Source organism: Pipra filicauda, unplaced genomic scaffold, assembly GCF_003945595.2.
Source record: "Pipra filicauda isolate LSUMZ 115617 unplaced genomic scaffold, ASM394559v2 scaffold196_size3971931_pilon, whole genome shotgun sequence".
NCBI lineage: Eukaryota > Metazoa > Chordata > Aves > Passeriformes > Pipridae > Pipra > Pipra filicauda.
In genome coordinates, this window is record NW_024104305.1 from 840258 (window position 1) to 863296 (window position 23039).

Consider the following 23039-nt stretch of genomic DNA (forward strand, 5'->3'; position numbering starts at 1 on the left):
TTAATCTACTTCCTTTGCTAGGCCAAAACACCGTTGAATTAAAAAAGTTGAAGTATACAGTAATATGATCCTTAAATACAAAGAAAAGACCTGGAATTATAGTCATGATTGTTCAACCTTAATTCCTTTTGCAGGAATTTTCCTCAATGAAGGTGACACGGGAAAGTACAGTGCTATCTGAGAAGATATTCTGGATGTCATTTCCAAAAATCTGTGGGGCAACTGGTACTGTTTCTGTACAACTGCAGTATGGGATTCAGATGATGCTGGTTCGATGGCTGCTGATGCCAACAATGTACATGAGTTTGCTGTGCTATTCTATATGATCCACATAAGATCAGCTCTGTAAAGTGAGTGGAGTGCTGCATTATTAATATAGGGCTTACTAAAATATAATTGTAAAGAAATAGCTGATGTTTGATTCATTAAGGCTATACATTTTAAAAGAAAATCAGCATTTAAAGTGACCATTTAATCACTGTCATGTATCACTACAAGAACTCTCCATTATGTGTGTTTAAACAAATCAGCTCTAGATTAGGATATTCCTAAGTAGTGAAAACTAAGGTATTAAGACCTCAGCTGGCAAGCAGTTTCTTAAAAATATTGTACTATTCCTCAAACTGGTGTTAAGGGATGGCTGCAATTTCCATCACTCTAGGCATGTTATTTTGAGGTAACTCCTTTTTGTTATCTGGAAAGAATTGTACCTCTAAGATGATATGGTAACTGAGCTCTAGATATCACCAGGGGATTGTTAAATGGAGACAATCTGCTGAACATAGTAAACTACCCTTCTGAATGTCTTATCTGGAAAAGCGAAAAACCTCCGTGGACACAAAAAAATGAATAATCAAAAAAGAAAAGAAATGCAGAGTCCCAAAACACTAATTTCTGACCTTGGAAATACCCTGTAGCATGTGCAAAAAGTAGTTTTGAAGAAAAGATGACTAAATTACAGTGAAAAAGGGTAAGAGACAATCATCTAGGAAACAGTAGCCTCTTCCACCATTGACACTTCTCTTAATGCAACAAAGATCTGTAGCAACAGAGGGAAGAATTTTAAAACACACACTTCTCCAAATGAAAAAAAAAAAAAGCACGCATTTTTAATGTCCATGACTTCACTGCTGCGTTTTTAGGGGAAAAAAAATTAAAAATTGGACCTCTAAACCTTGCTCCTATATTATCTACAGGGAACTTCATGAGTATCTTTCTCCTTTTTGTGCAGGATGGGATTTTCAAGAAAGAGGGACATCAACTTTCCTCTTTATCTGGGTCACTGAAGATTGTCTGCTGCCTTGTATCACACCCATACTGCTCCATGCCCTTTGGGAATGCTGAGGAAAGGAGCTATATTGCCATTACACTGGTATGGTATTTTATTAATACCTTTTTAAGGGGATTTTCAGTGGTAATGAATCTCAAAAATATTGTCAGCAAGACTTGTGGAAAGATTACTACATCTTTGGATTTTCTGTCTCTAGCTAAGAGACATGATGCTGAGTGGCTAGATTGGTATGTTTATGTTTGTCATAGGTGGTGAATGAAGATAAAAGGTAATCTCATCTCTGAATAATTTTATAGATATTCAGTATTGCTGCTATTTAATTATTTTTCACAGGGAGATTTCTTAGCAGTTTCTGGTTGCTGGGACAACAGAAACAGTCTGAAAAATACTGAATTTGTGAGGCTGGTTACACTTTGCCTCTTTGGTCTCATGTAAGAGAGAAGGAAATGCATACCCACTTGGAATATGTCTCATTCTGACTATACAGGACTATGTTGTAAACTAAATTACCTGTGTGATTTCTTATAAGCTGGAGCAATTATGAGCATTGTGGTAGCTGCTTCAAAGCAGATCAGTTTCAAGCAGATAAATATTTTGCCTGTCTCAGAAGACGATTTTGTAAGTTGTTTGTCCCTGATCTTTTTATTCTATTATGTTATGTTTGTTGGAAATGGCTTTTCACTTCCTGACGATTGGTTGTCACATAAGTCATAGCAAGAGATTTGGATGAAGACGGCAGAACAAGAAAAGCTGCATTTCGATAGCTTTTTGTAGTATTCTACAAAACTGTCCTGCCACCTCTTCCTGATATAGATAAAACTGGTTCAGTATAACTGATTTGAAGAAGTTTTGAAAGTCTCTGAATTTTAAAATGTTTCTGATGAATGTGTACGTGATGTGTTTTGAACTGTAATCCAGCTCCCATTGAAGTCTATGGCAATGCTGCCATCAATTCCTGTGGTGCAGAAGTGGACTTATAATGAGCTATTTAATGTCTCACTTATCTAAATTGTCACAGCTTGAAAGGTGTAGTAAAAGTCTGGTGGGGTTGTGGAATGACTGGAGGGCCTGTAAATGTAATCAAAGAGACCAGATTGTGTGTGAGAAGCTGTTTCATCTCAGTCTCTTTCATCTATGGAAACCTGATAGAATTTGTTTAGTAGATTCTGGCACCCAGAAACTCATAGACAAATACAGCATTTAGATTGACTCTTCAGAACAAAAGCAGAGAGATGAATAGTTTTACAGTTAAGCAGCTATAATTCAGTAGTTTTAAGTTCTTCACTCTCTGTCACAAAACTTCTGATGAGTAAGTCTTGTTTGTAAACCATATCTAACTTGGTTTCTTTTCTGTACAGTAATGGAAGCATATATTTTTCTTGGAGGAGACCTGAAAATACATGCTTTAATATTTATGGAGTGTTTCAAAAGAGTGATGAAAAATAAGATACAGATTGAAAGCTATATACTATAATATCTGGTGTGTTTAATATATTTTTTTGAATATCTCTGATCTTAATGTATTGTTCAGAATTGCCAAGAATTATATAACAACTGATCTCAAATGGAAGAGGTGGTTCTTTGAGGTTTCTTTGTTTTGCCTTTTTTTTTTTCCCCAGGAGTTTCTCTCATCTTCTAAAATCCATTTTGACTAAATACATTGAAAGATGTATTAGTCCAAATGAATAAATAAATGGATTTTTTTTTTTTTTTAAATCTGACAAGATATGGAACAAGTTGTAGTAATGTTAGGTAGATTTGCTAGTACAGTAAATTAAGTATGAAAGAAGTGTGACTTCATCATCTTCTTTTGAAAGACTTCATTATAGATACTTTAATTATAGATACTTTAATGATAAAAGAACTAATATATATATTGTACATGTTACCACAAACTCAGTGAGTGATCTGCAGCAAGGTGGGAAGAGCTGCAGTGTACATGATGTAGAACTGATTTTGGAATTGCCCAGAGCTCTAAGCAAAAGATACCTTTGAGGTAAACTCAGACAGTTCAGAACCAGTACAGCAGTATTAACAAAAGCTTGGCCAGATCACAGCATGTCTCTTCAACTCCTGTGAACTGAATTGTAGAGGAGAGTGTTATATGCTGGTGCTGCTACAGGATTTCTTTTTTTTTTTAATTAATAATGAATGAGATGTCAATGAGTGAATCATCCAGACTATTATTCAGCATCTTCAGGCTTTGCCATATTTTCCTTTCTGTTACTGGGTCAAATGAGTTGACTGTGATTGTCTGTGTTGAGTTACAGCATCTGCCCCGTGTTTGTAAAACGATGGATAAATTATCCCCTTCCTCCTTTGTTCTGAGATATCAGTCTAAGTTTCCTTGATAGTTTGTTTCCTTTACTCAGATGTGGTTTTGCACAGTTATTCTAGCACCAGTTCTCCTGTTTAGTAGACTACCTCTCCTCTTACCATCTTGTCCACTGTTAATTTAAAATGTTGATTGGCAAAATTAAGTTCTTAAATTAGGGTTGCCTTGTGTAGAAAGTATTTCCCAGGAAAACCCTACCATGGAAAAGTTAAAATTCTAGGAGTGCCGGTATGGTTTAGAGGAACTATATTTTTAAATTTTTGTTATGTTTTTTAGCACTGACGATTTGGTTGCAAAATGAAACAAGTACACAGAATGAGAATTTTTAAATACAAGTCAGATATTTATGCCTGTAGTAATAGGTACTGAACAAGATCTGTTTACTGACCTTACCATGGGACATTGTTTCTACGAGCTAAATTCCTGTATCCAAGCAAAAAGGAGGAAGAAAAGATATTTTTACTGAATTTTTCAACTCTCCACCAGCCCTAACAGAGACTAATTGTAGTTGCAATGGAGAAAACTGTTCTGAAAAATCCTGAATGTATTCTTCTATTATTCATGTGTGTTTCATATGTGAAAGAACAGCCAACGCTTCTGGAGACCACTGTGAATGAACTATTTGATAAGGTATTGATTGATGTAGGAAATCATCTAGAAAAGCAGTAACTTTAGTTTTTAACTGCTCATGAAGCTACACAGGGAAGTAACTAATAAGAATTAGACTTTAAAATAAATGACCAAAAAATTGTGAGATGATGGGACAGTGTAAATCAGAACCTTATAACATAATGTATGAGAAGGGTAATATAAGGAAACTATTTTTCATCGGGTTAAAAAGTTTGAATATTGTAGTGATATATTTATGAAATTGATAAAGGATAAGCAAGAGGAAATATGGGTCTCAAATTTAGGACAGTAAGCTGAAGGAAAATTGTTGACATCATCAGTGTGTTCTGACCTTGAGTTCTTAATGGCAGTATCAGATGCATTTTTTTTTTTTTACAACATGAATCATACAGCAGTTCTAAGGATGGTGGGCAAAACGTGGTCTGAATCTGAGTGACTGCAATGCTGTCATGGGCCAAAGATGTGCCCATATTCTTAAAGTAATGAGTATAATGAGTAAAGTAGTGATATGTTTAACTGTAAAAACGAGGAAAGCAAACTCTATCGCAGAGGTAAAAAAGAAAAGTAATTATGGCAAGATGGGGACCAGGTCCTTCAGGATGATTGGCAATGTTGAACTGGAAAAATGCAACAGTAAAAACAAAATAACTGATGCTTTTTTATGATGTTCATGCACACATATGTGTGTAAATATACACGTAAGTGTATGTATTTTTCCCTGTAATAAGTGTTCCACACTGATAGTCAGTACAGTGGAAGGAAGAAATGTATGTCATGAGAAGTTTGGTAATCTTTTGGGGGTGCTTTGGCGACTGATGCTCAGCCAGTCTCTGAGCAACAGCTACTTTGGAAGACAAAACCCCAGTTTTTACTGTCGAATATAATGATATATGGCATGAATTGTCTCTTTAACCAGTTTGAGCTAGCTGCCCCAGCTGTGTTCCCTCCCAAAGGCTTGCTCACTCGCAGCCTGCTTGCTGTCAGGGACAGAGTAAGGAACTGAGAAAGCCTTGAGTCATGCAAGCACTGCTCAGCGACAGTCAGAACTTTGGTGTTACCCACTCTGTTTTAGCCACAAATCCAAAGCATTGCACCACATGGGCTCCCATGAAGAAAATGAATTCCATCTCAGCCACACACAGTCCAGCCCTCTTCTATTCTTATCCACCATGAACATAATGATGATTTTTTTTCTTAGTAGCATTTCCTTATTACTTCCCCTCAAACAGTTTACCTATCTACAAATGTATTTTGGATGTTTTATTTCTCTCTGAATGTTTTTCTTGTAAAATTCATTCTCAGATAGACTGACTGGAATAATGCTCCACCTGAATGCATGTAAAAAAACCCAACATACTTATGGGGTTTTTGTTAACTGTATACTTCCAGTATTTACAGACTTCACTGACATTGAACTTGACACTCTTCTAATTCAGTTGTCTACATTGAAGCCTCGTTTGTTTGGTTTTTTCCCAAGTTTGATGTACTGCATTTAAATTCAAGCAGGATGACTCAGTAGTTCATATCACTTTGTTTATTATGCATTACCTTTTGTTTGTCAACTCTGTATTTCATCTCCCAACTTTTCCTTCTTTCTTGTATTTTCATATTGAAATCGGACTATTCGTAGAAAGTGGTTGCATAAACAACAGAAAACAGATGGCACTTTGGGTTTAAATGTGAGAATATTTGCCTTATTTAGAGAATATTTAGAGAATAATTAGTGAAGTAATTAGGATCTCTTCAGGAGTGTCTAGTGTAGTAGACTAATAGTGCAACGATCTATGGATTCTGTTGTACTGCTTATTTGTGCAACTGGTATGGCCACCAGTACCTATATTTGATTTTCTTATAAGCATGTATTAAAATCAGTCAATTATGCACTAAGAATGGTGTTTCATATAAAGCCTTTACCTGCATTTTGTAAACATAATTGTCCTACATAGAACTGGTGAAGTGATGACATGAAAAGCTGTTTTCAGATAAGATCTGGTTTTTTGTGTTTTCTTCTTTCATTGATGTCTGGGTAACTGTGCTGAAGAAGAAGTAGGTTGTTTTCCCCTCTTCCAGTCTGATTCTAATCTGGGTTGGGAACTGAAAGGCAGTGCTGCAGCTGCTCACTAGGAAGCTTAGGAATCAGTATATAATACAGGCTTTTGTACAGGGATGTGGGAGACATCATACATCCAGGATGTAGGAAAGTTCTCAATGTATTTATTAATGCAGACTCTGTATGGGAGTTTTCCACTACTGCTCCTTGTTTACAGACCACAAAGAGTTACAATTCCAGTTTTGGTTAAGTAGTAGCTAGAAGAATTGTTGAAGTATTATGAATTTGTATTTTACCATCTTTAAATGCTGGGGGTTTTTTAGAATAATGTCTTACTGCACCTACACAGAAGAAAACAATGTAAAAGACTTCAGCTTTAGCTTTGAAAGCTCCTGCTTCTGAAGACCTTGCTTTATGCTTATAAGGTGTGCTCTGCATATGCAGTAGTCTCTTATAGTTTCTACTGATGGGTTTTTTCACGCAATTCTTCATGGGGTTGATAAAGGTCCATAGGTGTTATAGTGCAAGTATAATACATCTCTATTTATTTGAAGAATCTTGTCACTAATTTTTCTGTGAGTTCTTCATTTGTCTGGAGGGAAGACAATCCACTTGTACTCCAACTTCCATCTGCAAGATTTTTTTTTCCTTTCTTCACCTACATCTGCTTACTATTGATAAATCGTACTAATTCCTGACTGAGGAAAAACTCTGTATATATAACCTTAAATTTAAGCATGTACTGAAAGATATTAAAGCATGTATTTAGAGCTAACTCTGAACTTAACTGATTCAGCAAGTTCTTAAATAATAATATTCTCATGTTGCTGGTCAGAGGTCACATCACTTTTTATATAAGTCTTTTGTCATTTTCAGTTACAAAGTTTGCTGATATAAAAGGACTTAGTATTCCTAAACTATATACTCTATACTCCATGAACAGCTCTGCCTTCGGTGCTTTAGATATTCCAGATTTTCTGCTGTAGTATATTTAGTGCTCTGTCATAGAAGCAATCTCAAACAGACAACAGACATCTTGAATTACATTATTTTATTTTCTCAGTTATTCACTGTGTCTTGTGATCTTGCTCTTTCTATGGCACACGAAGGTGAAATAAACATTTATTAAGCAGCAGTCACTGTTGCAAAACACTCTCAATTATGAATTGCTTATGTCCAGAGTAATATATGACGATAATTCTGTGCTGATTTTGCAAAGGAAAATCCTGTTGAAGATCCTGTTAGCTTTCACAGCGTTGTCATTGACGTAAATTTGGTTGTCTATTATAAGAATATAGAGAGACCTGGGGATGGTTTATCTTTGCTTTGCTTTCCATTTTAGTGATTTACAGCATACTAACCTTATGCATACATCAGGGAAGTGATGCTCCAGATTTATTTTAAAAAATGTAAAGGATTAATAAGATGGAGGGACCAAGATAACAGATTTACACAGTCTGGATGAAAGATATTCTGTTGTATGGGGAGAGAGTAGGGTTAGTGGCTGGATAGGTGCTGAGTATCATCATCATGGCCTTGGCAATATTGATCAACGTAACTGGTCTACTCTGGCCTCCAATCGGGAGGTCTGGAGACACATCATCTTCAACGCTGCTGATGCTTTTGAGAAAGCACATAGGATCACCCTTGAGGAGAAAAGACAACGCAGAAAGAACTGTGTCTTGCAGAATATACCTCCTAAAGAGTCTTTCTGCTGTGCCTTTTGCAACCAGACATGCCAGTCTCGTACTGGCCTTTTTAGCCACCAACACGCTTGTAACAAACGTGGGTAGAGCCCTCCACCACCTGCGACTCCTAGAACGCTTCCATCAATGCTGTCTCCGCACAATCCTAAACATCCACTGGTCAGATTATGTGACCAATACATCTGTTCTTGAACAAGCAGCAGTCACAAGCATTGAGGCCATGTTACTGAGAACACAGTTGCGTTGGGCAGGGCACGTCTCCAGGACGAAGGACCACTGCCTCCCTAAGATCTTACTCTATGGTGAACTTGCCACCGGCTGCCGCAAGAGAGGAGCCCCGAAGAGAAGATACAAGGACTCCCTGAAACAACATCTCAGCCTTGAGTACTGAGTATAGGGATTGAATTTGTTGTGTGGTTAACAAACTGCTGTTCAAAGACTGTTTAGCAGGTCAGAACTTCATTTTCTTCCTCTTCAATAGGATAGAAAGGATGATGTGCAGCTGTGGTCAGGCTACATGAAGTTGCAAGATTACACTGCCATGGCCAGAGATAATGCTAAGTGTGGCAGAAGTCCCTTTAATGTTCTTTCTCACATGCTGCTCCAAGCCTTGTATTGCTGGGTAAATTTGTATCTGTTATACCATAGGCCAGATGTGGCCTACGAAGTATTTTCTGCAGACTTACAGGTAAACTTTCTGGTGTCCCACATGCAGAAGACAAGTGCTGTTGCAAATTCAGTTGCAGATGATTTATCAGGATTGCTCCTCGCAAGCGTTCATTCTGCTGACATTGGTCATGACTGCAACTTCTAGAAGAAAGAAACACCACCAAAATCCCTCACATGGCACCTCTGAAGATCGCAAACATGATTTCTGAAACATAAAAAAGAGTTTGATACAGAACATCGTGTGAGGTCTTTTTCACGCGGCCTATACACCAAGGTGGAATGCAAGTCTGTTCAGTTGATGTGGTTGAAGTGCTCTCTTAGCATCTGTCACAGGGAGCATGGGCTGATAGTGGTGTGTGTTCAGAGCACACGTTTTTGCACATGCACAATATCGTTTCCTTCATATACCAAAAAATAGAATGGCAATTTTTGCTATTATTTTGCAAATAAGTGTGCTGGAAAGATGAATAAAAAGCAATTACTAATGTGCCATTCTTAAGTCAATTCTTGTTTGAAGGCTTTGCCAACTCTGTAGTTGCTCTCAGACTAATCAATTATACAAATATTCTTTTTTGTAAATTAAGTAAACTGCTAACCCAATTTCCTGATTATTGTGCTTTTATGTTTCCTTAAAGCTTTTAGATTAATTAATTCTTAGATGAACATAATTTTACAGGCACAGTAATGTTTTCTGGAAAACAGTAATTAATCATTTTAATGTATGACCTCAATCATACCTTGTCTCTTAATAATGCGCTTTTATATTAATCAATAATTAACACTACCTTCTGCTATGTCCTACATTTAAGATGTTATCTTTGTTATTTGCTTGTTTGTAAAAGGTAAGTAAAATACTTATGAACTTCTCGTGGTACCTTCCTCCAAAGCTGAATGTCAGAAATAAATGATGGAAAGTTAAAGATTAATTAGTTGTGTGGGAGGTAGTGTTTTAGGCATAATGGTCTTCCTGTGTCAGCATCAATACATGTGGATCATGCTATGCAATGCACCAGCCTGCAAACTTTAGTGTCAGACTGCCTTGGTAGGGTGGTTTGCATGCTACTCCTGAGTCCTTAATGAGTTCAGTATTCAAACCCAGTTTGTTCATCAGCCTGAAAACTGATTATTTATCTTTAACATTACAACTGTAAACATGGACTCGTTCTGGAAATAAAAGAAATACACACGTAAGATGTTTTGAAAACATGCAGAGATATGTACATATATATGTATGTGTGTGTATTGTCTATTTTTCTGTGCTTGGGGGAAAATCTACTTGGACTTTCTGACTGCGTGTGACCTTTAGAAAGTCTCTTAAGATATCTCCTCTCAGCTTCCTTAATTTTTAATCGAGAGACCTATACCTGCCTGACTTACATTATGTATAAGTTGCAATTAGTTTTGCAATGCATTTTAAGACTTCTGGATAAGTAGATTTAATTGAATAGAAAAAAAACCAGCTAAGCTAGTCTGTCTTCCATCCTGACTGAAATCCTCTGGACTTCAGATAAAGCTGAAATATAATAGAATAATACAGAACTAGAAGCATAGACAACTTACTTTTTTTATGTTGCCAGATTTCTGTTAGCTTAAAAGTCACAAAAGAATCACACATGTGTGTCCCTAGCTATAGAGCAATGGAGAATTTTTCAGTAGTGGAATTTTTAAATAAAGCCAAAATTATTAAACAATCTAGTTTTTGAAAAACAGCTAATGATAAAAGCTTGATTTCAACAAATTTACTTCATTTGCAAAAAAAAAAAAATCTAAGAAATTTGTGTGAAACATTTCTAGTGGCATGTCTTGGTTTTGATTCAAAATAAATGTGTAGAATTTTGGTCACTTTATTCTGTGAAGGCCGATCTATTTAAATGATTGTAACTTGAATGAAAGTAGTTCATATTTCAGCTCTCCAGCTTTGATCACCATACTAACATGTTTCCTATAGTCAGATGTAATTCTAGGTTAGGTACATTGGGAGCAGTTGGTTTCCAAAACCAGTTGTTCTCTGTAGAAAAATTAATTTTTAAAGTTTGTATTGTATATATTAGTAATCCATAGGTTCCCAGATAAAGAAAATCTTACTGGATGAAGTACATTTTATTCTGAAGTACCATCCAGATGTCTCATAAAAAATGGTATTAGTTGTGAATATTCTTGCTATCTTTGGAACAAGTTACCCTCAGTCGATTTAATCTCATATGAAACTCTGCAACTATGAACTCTCAGGCATATCACTGCATGACCCTTCAAGAAGACATTAGGATGTTTGGACACAGGGTGTTTCATGAAAGTGACATCAAGAAGCATGAAATATTATTACCATTATAACAAGGCAATAGGGTATCACTTTCATAACTGGAATTTTAGGTTTCGAATGAGCTGTGTTAGCAGTTAGATAAAATTCTTTAATCTACGAAATAAAATTAAACTAAAATTTTTACTATGGACATCAACTGAGCTCTTCCAGCATCTTTATTGTGGTATGCTTTTGTGAAAAGGTAATTAAACTGAGAAGACCAATTCAGGTGTTTAAAGTAATAAAACCAGCCACCCAGACTTTTTGATCAAGTGACAAGCATAGGTCTCTAGGCTAGTGATCAAACTTGTTTCTTAAAAAAGGGAAAACCTTCCCCATGATTGCTTATCTGGGCTAGGATAAGAAAAAGTATGCTGAGAGCTCACAACTTCAGGTCAGAAATGAGCATACAGTGATCATTTGGATGGATGCTGGTGTGAGAAACAAAACAAGCTTTGCTTGTTTGAACTTCTTACTACTGTCTTGTTATGATTGTATCATGCTCCACTCTGAAACTGGATTTATTTTTCAATGGCTGAAAAATCTTCTGTGGTATTCATTTAGGTATGTTCTTTTAGAAAACAAATTTGTTAGGACAGAAGACAGTTTATTGAAATTAGTCCAGTGGGCTTTTCCTGAACTAGGCCTTACACATGTGCCACAGTTGTATATCTGAAGTAATCTCTCCTTACATTCAGTAACACAGATTCAGCACTCATCAGCCTTAATTATAAATTGTATTTTAAATTTTGCGGTGTTGTAAAAATACCCATGAATTCATGAATTTTTTTCAAGACACAATGATTCTGAATCGTGAAGTGGAACTACAAACGTGCTCTTGCTTCTGGACACACATTGTTGTTTATAATAAAATAATTCCTGTTATAGTTTCTGTTTTAGTTCCAGTAAATCAAAGTGTGTGTAGTCAGGGAACAGCTCCAGAAAGCTGCAAGTATTTTTAGTTTTAGCATTCTATGTCCTCTTTTCCATTGAAGTTACCAGACCATTTTGGAGGAGGCGTTGAAGGGGTATGAAAGATAAACAAGTTCCTAATGAAATCATAGACTGAAAAACAACCTGCTGCATTTCTCTTTTATTACATTTTTCCTGCAACATAAACTGTTTTTGAAGTTACGTGAGTGGAAACATAAAGTACAAATCATCTCTCCTTGTCCATCAGTTCTGTCTCATAATTCTTCTGGCTTGGAGTATTCTTTCCTCTTAGATAATTGCAAACAGCACAGGTTGCCATTTTATCTCAAAGATGGCTGTACTCCCTCATTTTGGTAATGTAAAAACCCTGTTCATTCTTTTCTTTAAGAATTGTTTTAGTATTAGTTATCACTTAGGTAGTTTCATTATTTATGTCAAAATGTGCTTATGGCTAGATCTCTGGACAATACATCATTGGTGTTATTTTATGTAATGTAACTTTCACTGTCATAATTTGAAGGGACTTTCATTGTTTATGCTGTTTCATAGGTTAGGCAGGGCTGAATTGCTATGGAGGTGGTTAAAAAAGATGTGTCTGTCAATCAGATAAGTAAATGAGAAGAAAAGATTTGGTACAATGCTTATAAATGGAAACTAAATCTTTGAGAAAGTTGAAAAAAAAAAAAGAGAGGATGCATATATGATGTTAGAGGAGATGCAAACGAAGACATGGTTGATACAGTCTTCCCCAAAAATGTTCCATTCTCTCATCCCTCTGAGACTCAGTAAAACAAGATCTTCACTTTTCCAGTCATAAGTGGGAATTTGCTTCCTGAAGTACCTTGAGCTGCTGGTTACCTCAAGGGCACTCACAAAGATATACCTGTATGCTTGTACTGTGCTTCACTCATGCTTTCCTCAGCATCTGCTACCGTGAACAACAGGTTGCAGGGTTACAAAGGACTTTAGAAAGGCAATCCTTAGGAATTAATATGAAACTTCTTGATGCTCAGCATTTTTTAAAATTAAGCTAGCTGTTTGGCTGTCTAAAGGGAGACAACAGTGCCTAAACTTGGAAGTCTTATGTTGAAAATCCTCATCAAAGTTTCTTCTGATTAATGGATTTTAAATATCATTCAAGAAGCTTTAGCATGAAAATGCCACCAAAAATTCAATAAGAATGTAGAAACACAAACTTTTTAATTAATTAGAAATGCTTTCTGAATTGGCAGAAAGCTTCCCCCTGGGGACCTCCCAAATATGCATAAAATACTAGTGTACACAGAATAAAATCTCACAGCAAAACAATGAGTTTTCTCTCTAGACTCAGTGTAGCACAAAGGAGAGCTCTGAAGGAGTTAGCTTGCTGCCAAACTAATTTTTCAATGCTCTTTCCTCATGTCTTCTCATTTTGTTGGTTCACTAGCTTAAGAACATAATTTGTTCTTCTTTTATATTTTTGTGCTATGAAGAAGGACAGAAGATTGGAAACACTGTGATAAGTTCCCCGAGGGCTCTTATTTCAAGAATGAACCCTGATTTTATTTATTTTGTCTTTATTTTTTTTCAATGTAGGTTAGAAATTTTTTGCTTTGTCTGAAAACACATCTGCCTCCCCTGACTGCAGTGATAAAAGCTTTTCACCTATGTGTAATCCTCAGCATTTATTTGGGGACTCTGCTGCAGACCTGCATTTCTTGAAATCCCATCATTGCAGTTTACAGATTTAGCACATGCTCTAGGTGAGGAATGCCTCAAAACTGTTCTTCATGCAGTTTAGGCTGAGCTGAACTGAACCTTGAAACAAAAAAATGCAGATTTATTCCCCTCGCCCCCATGTGGGTAACATATGAAGGGTATTGCTTTAAAAAACCCTCAGTGAATATTAAGGCTAAATCAGAAGGGTATTTCTCTCTTGTCCTAATGAGTACACTCTGGCAAAGCTGCAGGTAGGGTTTCCTGTGTTGCATACCATATATTGCATCTGTGAAATACAGCACATGGATAGACCTGTGACCATTCGTAGAATGAAAGCAGCAATGTCTCAGTATTTTTGAGAACAGACTCTGAGAACAGACAAACAACACCATAAAGTAAAAGAGCAAATGGTACTGTATAGCATTTTTGTTTCCTACATGCCCTTGCACCAGTCATTCAAACGTGTGGTGGTATTAAACAGACATCTAGTGTGTTATTGCTACTTTATGTTGGGAGTACATTTCTGAAGTTCCTTCAGGGATATTTGGGCACTAATAAGAATGAGTAATTTGAGTGACAGTAACAGTGTAGCAGCAACAGTGTAGCAGCATTTCTCTTGGGCTGCTTATATTGCTGAGAAACCCAGGCAAAATGCCAAGGTAACATAGCTATACAGATCTGAAATTTGGATCTTTCTGTAGGATTATACTTTGAGCTATGTTGAAATCTCTTTATGGATTAAATTAGTGTGTGACTGGCTTTACCATATCCACACAGAGAAGTGAGATGACTACAAGAAACAAGCAGGAGTAATTTTATACTGAAAGAACGTCTAATGTGTATTAAAGTTATCTCATGTTTTGTAATGACATCCTGATTGTCTTTTTACAAAAATACCTCTGGTTGTAAACAATCTATTGACACAATAGACTGTGCAACAACCCATAGTGTTTGAACTTATAGAAGTTTAATGGTACCTTAATCTTTAAAAGCTCTTTACAAATTCTTCTTCAAAACAAGGTGTGGGCAAACATGATAAGTTATTCTGTCTCTTGGTTTCTCTGTCTCCTTCTGTCTGCTATGAGATAAAGAAAAGTACAAGTGAAGTCAAACAAGTATATAGTATGAAAGACATTCAATACATTACTTAAGCATATACCTAACTTCAAATCTGAATTGCAGCAGTGTTGAATATCAGCGAGGACAGAGAAGTAATACCACCTGTGAGAAATTACATAGGTCTTCCTCTTTTCTAAGATAGCACTATCATTCATACATGCAGTATACAATACATAATCAGGCATTTCCCACTGTTTGCCTTCAGTATTTGTATTAGATTATTAGAGTTTTTAAGTTTATTTTTTACATTATGTCAAAGAAGGACACATGTATAAGGCCCATTAATATTAAAATGAGCTTATTTAAGATTACATCATAGTTGGGTTTTTTCCCTCTACACTTTTAATTGGGTAACATAAAAAACAAAATATGCTCACAAGTTCTCTTTCAGAAATAGATAGAACTTAGAAGGTCTCCAACTAAATATTTTGAATTTTGTCTGTAAACATTATGCTTTGCATGCAATAAATATTTATAAGATTTCTATTAAATATTTTAAAAATTTGACCACCAGTCTGGGAGATAATGAATGGTATTATGCAAAAATGTGTACAGCTTCTGAAAGTGGCAGGGAAAATTGTTTCTTCTTCCTCCTCAATTTCTAAAGAGGGAAATGAAAAATGTACTAATATCTTTCTCTGCTTTCTTCTCGCTCAAATTTAGTTTTGGAACCAAACAAAAAGCAAAATAATATCAATAGTTTTCTGTGAAATTCAACATTTGGCTGTTTACCAAATGTATGGATATTTTTGAAAATGCCCATCTTTTCTGTTTTGACAAGCTCTTTTGCTGCGGTAATTTGTGCCAGAGATGCTTCTCAAAACAACAGGCCCTTTCAAAAACCTTTGTTCAAGAAGTATTTTTAAAAATATATAGGGTTAAAGAATTAATCCCTGTGTCATACCATAAACAGAACACTCTATTTTTGTTGAGAAAATACAATTTCATTTCATTAGTATCAAATTGTAAAATGTGAAAACTTTTTAACTGAAAATTTTCCTGGCCTGTACTCTTTTCAAATAAATTTTGTGTCAATTTATTGAAAGCACGTATAAACCCAAACTGTTAAGGTTCTTTTTCTGAACCAAACTTCCTGACAGAAGTAATTTACAATATTAATGTAAAATTTTGCATTTTTGCTTCACCTAAGGGAAGTTCTTCATTTGGACATTGTTACTTTTGCCTTCCCTCACCAATGACACGCAGCTGCGTCTGTCACCGTACCTGTCATACTCCAAATTGGAAACATACTTCCCTCCTGATGGTGCACCTACTAAGCACACCCTTAATGATGAGATATTAACTTTTCTGAAAACTGTCTAAGAAAGTATGGGAAGTTTGTAATAGAAAGTTTGCAGGCTGTATTGCCCTTGTCATTGCCTCATGGTGTTCAATACCTCTTCACTCCTGAACTCATCTGTGTGCCCCTCTTCAAAGTCATCATCCTTTTGACTGAAGAAGATTTGGCTGTATATGAACTATGCAATTCAAAACTGTATGAAACAATGTTCTTTTTGTGTTGCAGAGCTTGATTATACCATTAAAATCAACCTATTGCTATTACCCTCATCATTTTTCAGAAGTGTAAGCAACAATTCAGATACAATAGATCCAGTCTTGTGAATCTGGACAATTTATTACAATGAAGAACAGGCTGTTCAAGTGTACCTTGGTGGAAATAAAGAAGGCTAGAGTCAGAAATGTATGTCATACTATAACTATTTTTTTCCCCCTTTATGCTGTATTGCTGTAAATGCACTGATGGAAATTTGCCATTAAAGAAATACACCATGTATTGGAATGTCAACACCATTTAGTTCACTGGTACACTTGAAGAGGAGAACCTTTTATACCAAAGGAATTATAAAATGCACTCCCATAATTAATGTACTATGAAAGGCAGAAATTAGTTTTCAGTATAGTCCCTGGAAATGGGTGGTGTCATAAAGCATGGCAAATGATGCTGACATGGTGCTGACAACTTTCTGAAAGTTAAAGCTTTTTTTGCTTTTCCAGATGTTTGCTTATGAGAACAATCCTGGTTTAAGCAATGAACTCCAAGTTTCCCCTACTCTTTAAAGTTATTTGAAAATTACATTTTCACTGAGCGCAAAAGTCACTTAAGTACCTCTGAAAAATACACGTCTTATGTTCTGGTTATCATAGAGATGTTCACAGAGCATGCCACTGCAATAAATGAAAACTTTATACCTGACTTAGAAGGATGTAGAGTAAGACCTTCAAGTGTAATTTATTCATGAAGATCCATGAAGTAAAGATAGAGTGTTTAAGCTGTTCTGTTAGAACTGTGATAATGAGGGATTAGTAAACAGTTTTGAACATACATAAAAGTAGGTAAAACTTCTGTCATTCCATTCTATGATCATTAGATTAATAATAATGTAATATGCCATCATAGCAACTTTTCCTCAAATGCAAGTACAAAATAACTCTCAACTGAGAACAGGAAAGCATATAAATGTCATTCGAGTTTTCTTATCTTCCTACAGAGTCTGTAGGAACTCCCAGACATTTCCAAGGAAAGATCTAATACAGTGAGCTAAGTACTAAGGAAACTATTTTTTTAAACTGCTTGTGGGCCTGGTACAAGATTTTCATGCATTTTCAGAAACTGCTTGTCCCGTGCTACTGGTAACTTTTCTTTGTTTGGAATTTTCCATATTTTCTTCAGATATTTTCCATCTGCTTTTTTTTTTTTTTTTTAATGCAGCTTAAAAATTAGATGACAGTAGTGGAAAGACTTTCATTTGCAAAATCAGAAAATAAATACAGAAAGGCTGTTGATTTCCCTGTCTTTACTTCTTCTTTCTGTTAATTTCTTTTCCCTTTCAATTGTTTTGTGGACTTAAAAATGAGCACCCCATATTCAACCAGGACCATTCTTCTTTTATTTTTTCCCTCTTTTTCTTACATTCTTGTTTTGTTTTTCTTTCATTTCTCTCTTGTTAATGATCACATAATGATCACATAAGACTAATAAGGAAGGTATGCTATTTAGCAATTTTCATACCATTGGAGAAAATCACTTAAAAATTCCTTCAAGATTTTATACATCTCAAGATATGTAGATTTATACTTTCTTTTAGCAAGCAGGTGAATCTTTTTCATTCCTTAAATGAATGGAGTGTTAGCTGATTAAATATTAAAAAGGTTATAGCAATTTTTGTAGAGGGAACACCCAAGAAATTAGGATGGGAGTTCCACTGTACTATCACCATATAAGCACACATGCTGAAATAGTTCTTCCTTTACAGTAGAAACCTTGGTCTTTCAGTGTTTTATGCATCTTCTTGACTTTAGAGTAATCCCACTGAAGTTAGAATCACAGAAGCCTAGAATGGTTTTGATTGGAAGGGACCTTAAAGATCATCCAGTTTCAAACCCCCTGCCATGGGAAGGGACACCTCACACTAGATGAGGTTGCTCAGCATCCCATCCAGCCTGGCCTTGTTACCCATTTGCCTAAGTTTGCTTTCGACCAGGACCTAAAAACAGTTGTGATTCTGAAGTCTGACATCCTCATGTGGGATTAAACCTCGCTAGCCATTTCTTGGATACCAAAGCACCTGAGAGTCCCCAGAAGCCTTGTCCATGGCTCTTCATGCTTACTGAACCATTTCTGCTTGTCTTTTTACCCTCCTGTTTCTCAGAGAAAAAAAAAAGAGAAAGCGTGGCATGTCCCCTACAGTGTAACACTTCAGTTCTGCTGAAGACTGATAAGAGGAAATATTCTCTACTCTTTTAAGAACCTAGAGCTGCCATAAAATATCATGTCAGCAATAACAGAAGCCATTGTCTTAATCTGGCTTTCAGCAAAATAGTTCATTTTAACTTGACATACTGAGTATGTTATGAGAGATGTTGTTTATTTCAAAAGATGTGTGTGTGTGTGTTCAGCTTTCCTACCACAGTTTTTAGTGCCTGAATATAGAAATAATTATAATTTTTCTCTTTTTATTTACTTGCTGTTGGTAGATAAAATAATAGAAAGAGGATGTTAAGAATGTAAAAACTAGAGAACATAAGCACAAGAGGTAACAGATGGAAGTTACCATGGGAAATTCAACTCGAAGTATTTGTTAATGTTACTATTACGCACTTATTCTTGCATTAACAGGTATGTAACAAAATAACTACTTGAAATACAAGATAACAGAAATGTCTTTAAAACAGGGAAGTGTTTATTAAATGGAAACATTAAAAATAAGCAAACTTTTTTGCTAAATTAGCCACCGGCATTGCTGTCTTTGTATATCACTGGCCACAAAAATTACCTGAAAGTCTGTGATCAAACACTTATTATTTTGGCTACAAAGATGGGACTAAATGAGTTTAGCATAAATGAATATATCAAAAAATATATCAAATATCAACTAAGTGTTGGTAGCAATTTTTATTTCTGCGCTGTTAGAAGTAGAAGGATATAAAACGATTGATGAAAGATAGATACTATTTGTTTTAAAGAAATCAGCCTATCACCTAAAATCTACAGTAGGACATGTCGTTATGCTAGTGTAGTCTTCCTGTTGCAGTTCAGATGGTAAAAGCACTGTATGCTTATCTCAGTGCTGTGATTTTAACAGAGAGACTCACAGACAAACGAGAGTCAGCAAATGGCCTGATGTGCTACTAAAAAAATATTTATAACATTGTACTGTGTCACAATGAATGGAAATGACAGGTGTTGTGGTCTAATCTCTTCAAGAACATTCTGCTTTCAGACCAAAATATGAACAGATACAGTTTCTAAGTAATATCTTGGCACTCTGCACAGGAGTGCTCTTGAACACTTTATTAGAGGTAAAAGGGTAGGAGAAATGCTTGCTGGTAGCTGGAAAAGTGAACTGGAATTCAAGAAATTTGAATCATATTCTCATGCTTCTGTTTTTTATAATTATTTTTTTGCCTCTTCTGTGACATCTGCAATGTTTTGCAGGGTAAAGAATATGTCTGCAGTCTGAAAATCTGGTTCTGTCTGACTGTGTTTACTTGCTGGACTACTTGGTGAGTGCTCCCAGTACATGTAAGGATGTTTCTTCCTCTCTTTGGTTTGCAGACTATACATTAAGCACACAGTCAGTGCAAACTGAGCTGCTGGATCAGAGTTAGCCAAAAACCCACATTGTCTTTTGGTCACTAGTCTGTAAAACAAGTAATGAAAAGTGTAGATGAAAGCAATGGTTAAAATAATATAATTCAGATTTTGGTGTATTAGAAGATGCTAAATGGGAAGGTGTAACGAGCTGTGGAGGAGAATTCTCTGACAGCAAATGGATGTGTCCTTGCACTTAAAGGGAAATTGAGATTAGCTGTCAGAAAAGCAATAATACTAGAATTTAAAGGAGGGATCAAAACTGAAAAGAACAAAGAGTACTTTGCAAAGAATCTCAGACAGAAAAACTGATAAGAAGCTTGTCAACAGAAACAAAAGAAATTACAAATATTCTTAGCCACCAGGTTAATGGATGTACTTTTTGCCACACTCAGCACTGCAGGGAAAGTTGTGCTTTGCATTCAAATACACTTGGGGAAAACTGGACGAATGAGTGCATGTTGACAAGATGGGATGCATTTTTAAGTTCAGAGAAATTTGAGGCACTGTAAAGAAACGGTAGTGTTTTTCTCAAGGAAACACGCAAATGAAAATAGAACAGCAATGAGTATTTTTTTATTATTTGATTAAACAAGTTTTTTTTCAAATCACACATTTTATAATTGTCAGGTACAATCTCTCTGTGCTATTGAGCAGAGTGGAAATCTTTTACCCACTGAGAGTGTTTTATATATGTCTCTTTAATTAGCTAAATTTAAACTATATATTTCTTTAAGAAACATGAAATGCATTTGTAGAGTTTAGAAACATTCTTCTTAGAGAAAATGATAAAACCTTCTATAGCAGGAGAAAAGCACTACAATCCCAAATTCTGGTGAGAGGCAGCCACATGCAGAGTATATGATGCTCCGCATTAATTGTTCCAAAATGTAATACCCAAGTTACTGAGAAGTTTGTGAACTATCCTGAACAGCCAAATGCCATTTCCTGTGCATCTGTTTGGCTTCTAGGGTTGCCTCCCCACTTTCTGTGCAGAGGAGAGAAAGGAAAACATCAGAACATGGATGTGAACACATTTCTTAAGAAAATGAAAAGAATAATTGGCTCTTATAATAGTCACAAGTGGTGACTATGCGGAGGGCAGACTGGAAGACAGATGAAGCTGTGATCTGAATTGGGCAACCCACAACTTTCACAAGCTCTTGCTAAAAGGTTGGTCTGAATAGCCTACAGAGATGTAAAATTGCAAGGCAGGGCATGAAAGTATTTAGCTGTGTTTGCAGTCTACTTGAGTTATGCTCATTGAGCTATGCTTTCTCTGCTAAAGATGTCTCTTACAAGAAATAATAATAAAAAAAATGGCTGTAATTTTCAAATATGATTTCTGTATTTTCTTGCGGTTTGTATGTAGACTTTTCAGGACAAGTTGTCCCAAGATTGGGAAAGCTTACAATTATAATATTTTGACTAGCTCTTTGGTGATACCAGTTGAGTTTTACTCTGAAAAATCCAGATGTTATGTCATTTCTTTCTCTTCCTTCCAAGAATCTGAAAGAATGCATGTATTCAGATAGGTTAAATGGAAGCATCGCTCAGCTCTTTTACATATAGGTCACATTTATTCAAGTGGAAAAGAGAATTTCTGCTGACCTACATTGCTCATCATACATTTAAAACCCTTTATCACTGCTGACTTTATAATAAAATCCTTTAACAAATTTTACTGATGTGTTCCAAATACCCCTGTGGAAACTAATAGATGAGTAAATTAGAACAGTTTTTATGTGCGCAGATTTCCACATAATCTTTTCCCCAAAAGGATGAAACTCCCAATTTGGCTCTTTATCAACTTTGTGAGTTTCTCTTTTACTGTATATCAACTTACAGCAGTGAGCAATCTTTGTTCTGAGACTTTATATAGAATGGAGAAATGTGCTTGATAGTAGGGTTGTTGAATAATATCCAGATGTACTGTTGGACAAGAAACATATTTGCAGAACAGGAAGCGGGTCTGCTTTACTCCTGAACAGAAGTACCAGAGCCCAAGTAGAATGCTAATCTCAGGTTTTTTGCCAGGATATTTGCATCACCTCTTCCTGCCATAGGTAACCCCCCTTATATTACCATACTAGGAGTCAGGAGTAATGGTTAACATGCTCCTTAGCACAACATGGCGTTTCATTACAGAGAAACTTTTGTTTCTGGTGTAGTTTTTCTGCTCCAGTATACTTCAGTACCATTCTGTTATTTGTTACTGGATTGCAAGCTAACTGAACAAATTAATAATAAGAAAATTGAACTGATTGTGTGAGTTTACTTAAGTAGTTGTGCAAATTTTTCGAAGGGCTCTTCTCTTTTTATTTGGCTACTTTTATGGTGTTCTTCATAGATTAAAATTCGACCATGAAGTTTGAACATGAACTTTGGATCACTTTAATTCTTAGAACTGTAACAAGAAATTTTCATTCTTCACTCACCACGAACCAATAATACATTTCCAAACTGTTTTAGACAGAAGGGTTAAACTGAGCGCCAAATGAGCAGATGTATTTACACTGGCCACATTGTCAGCACGGGTAACCATAAAGACCCAAAAAAGTAATGATTTTGCAGCTTTTTTTGGGTGTTCTGAGGAGCAGTAATTGGCTCATTCTTCTACTGTGCAACTCTTCTGTTTGTATGTATTTCAAAGCAGCAATTATTTATCCAAATAACTGTTTGGGATAATTTTTTAAAAGTCACAGTAATATTACTGCCAAATTTAAAGAAAACATTCTTTGCATAAAAAAATATCATGTATTTACATAATTAAAAATTTAAAGTCATCCACGATGGAACTTTATCCATTCAGGACTACATCTTCAGTAGTTCTATAGAAGGGGGTGATTTTCTTTAATAATACGCTTTGATATTTAGTATTTGTAAAATGATTATGATTGTATAATAATCGACTCAAAGGAACAAATAATCTCCAATGGAATTGATTCTGTTCAACAGAAATGGCAAGTGTTACTTTGCATTACAACAGAAAAATATCACCTCCGTTATTTTGGGTCTGTAATGCTACTGCAATTACTATCAGCATCGTTACTAGAATTCTTTAAGTTATATGATTAGTAGTTATGGAGGCCATGAAAGTAACTATTGTTTCTATTGATTATTTTTAAAATATTTTAAACTGAGTGCAGCACATATAATTGCAGTTTTATTTTATCTAGTGTTTCCTGTTCTTTTT

The 23039-nt window shown here is 35.5% G+C and overlaps 1 long non-coding RNA gene across 1 annotated transcript; it reads left to right on the forward strand.

Annotated features, from left to right (window-relative positions):
• Positions 1–1260: 1260 nt before the first annotated feature.
• LOC113996881 lies at positions 1261–20851 on the forward strand. The gene is made up of 3 exons (XR_005563242.1): positions 1261–1372; positions 19688–19755; positions 20815–20851. It is a non-coding gene; the product is annotated as an uncharacterized LOC113996881 (long non-coding RNA).
• Positions 20852–23039: the final 2188 nt, after the last annotated feature.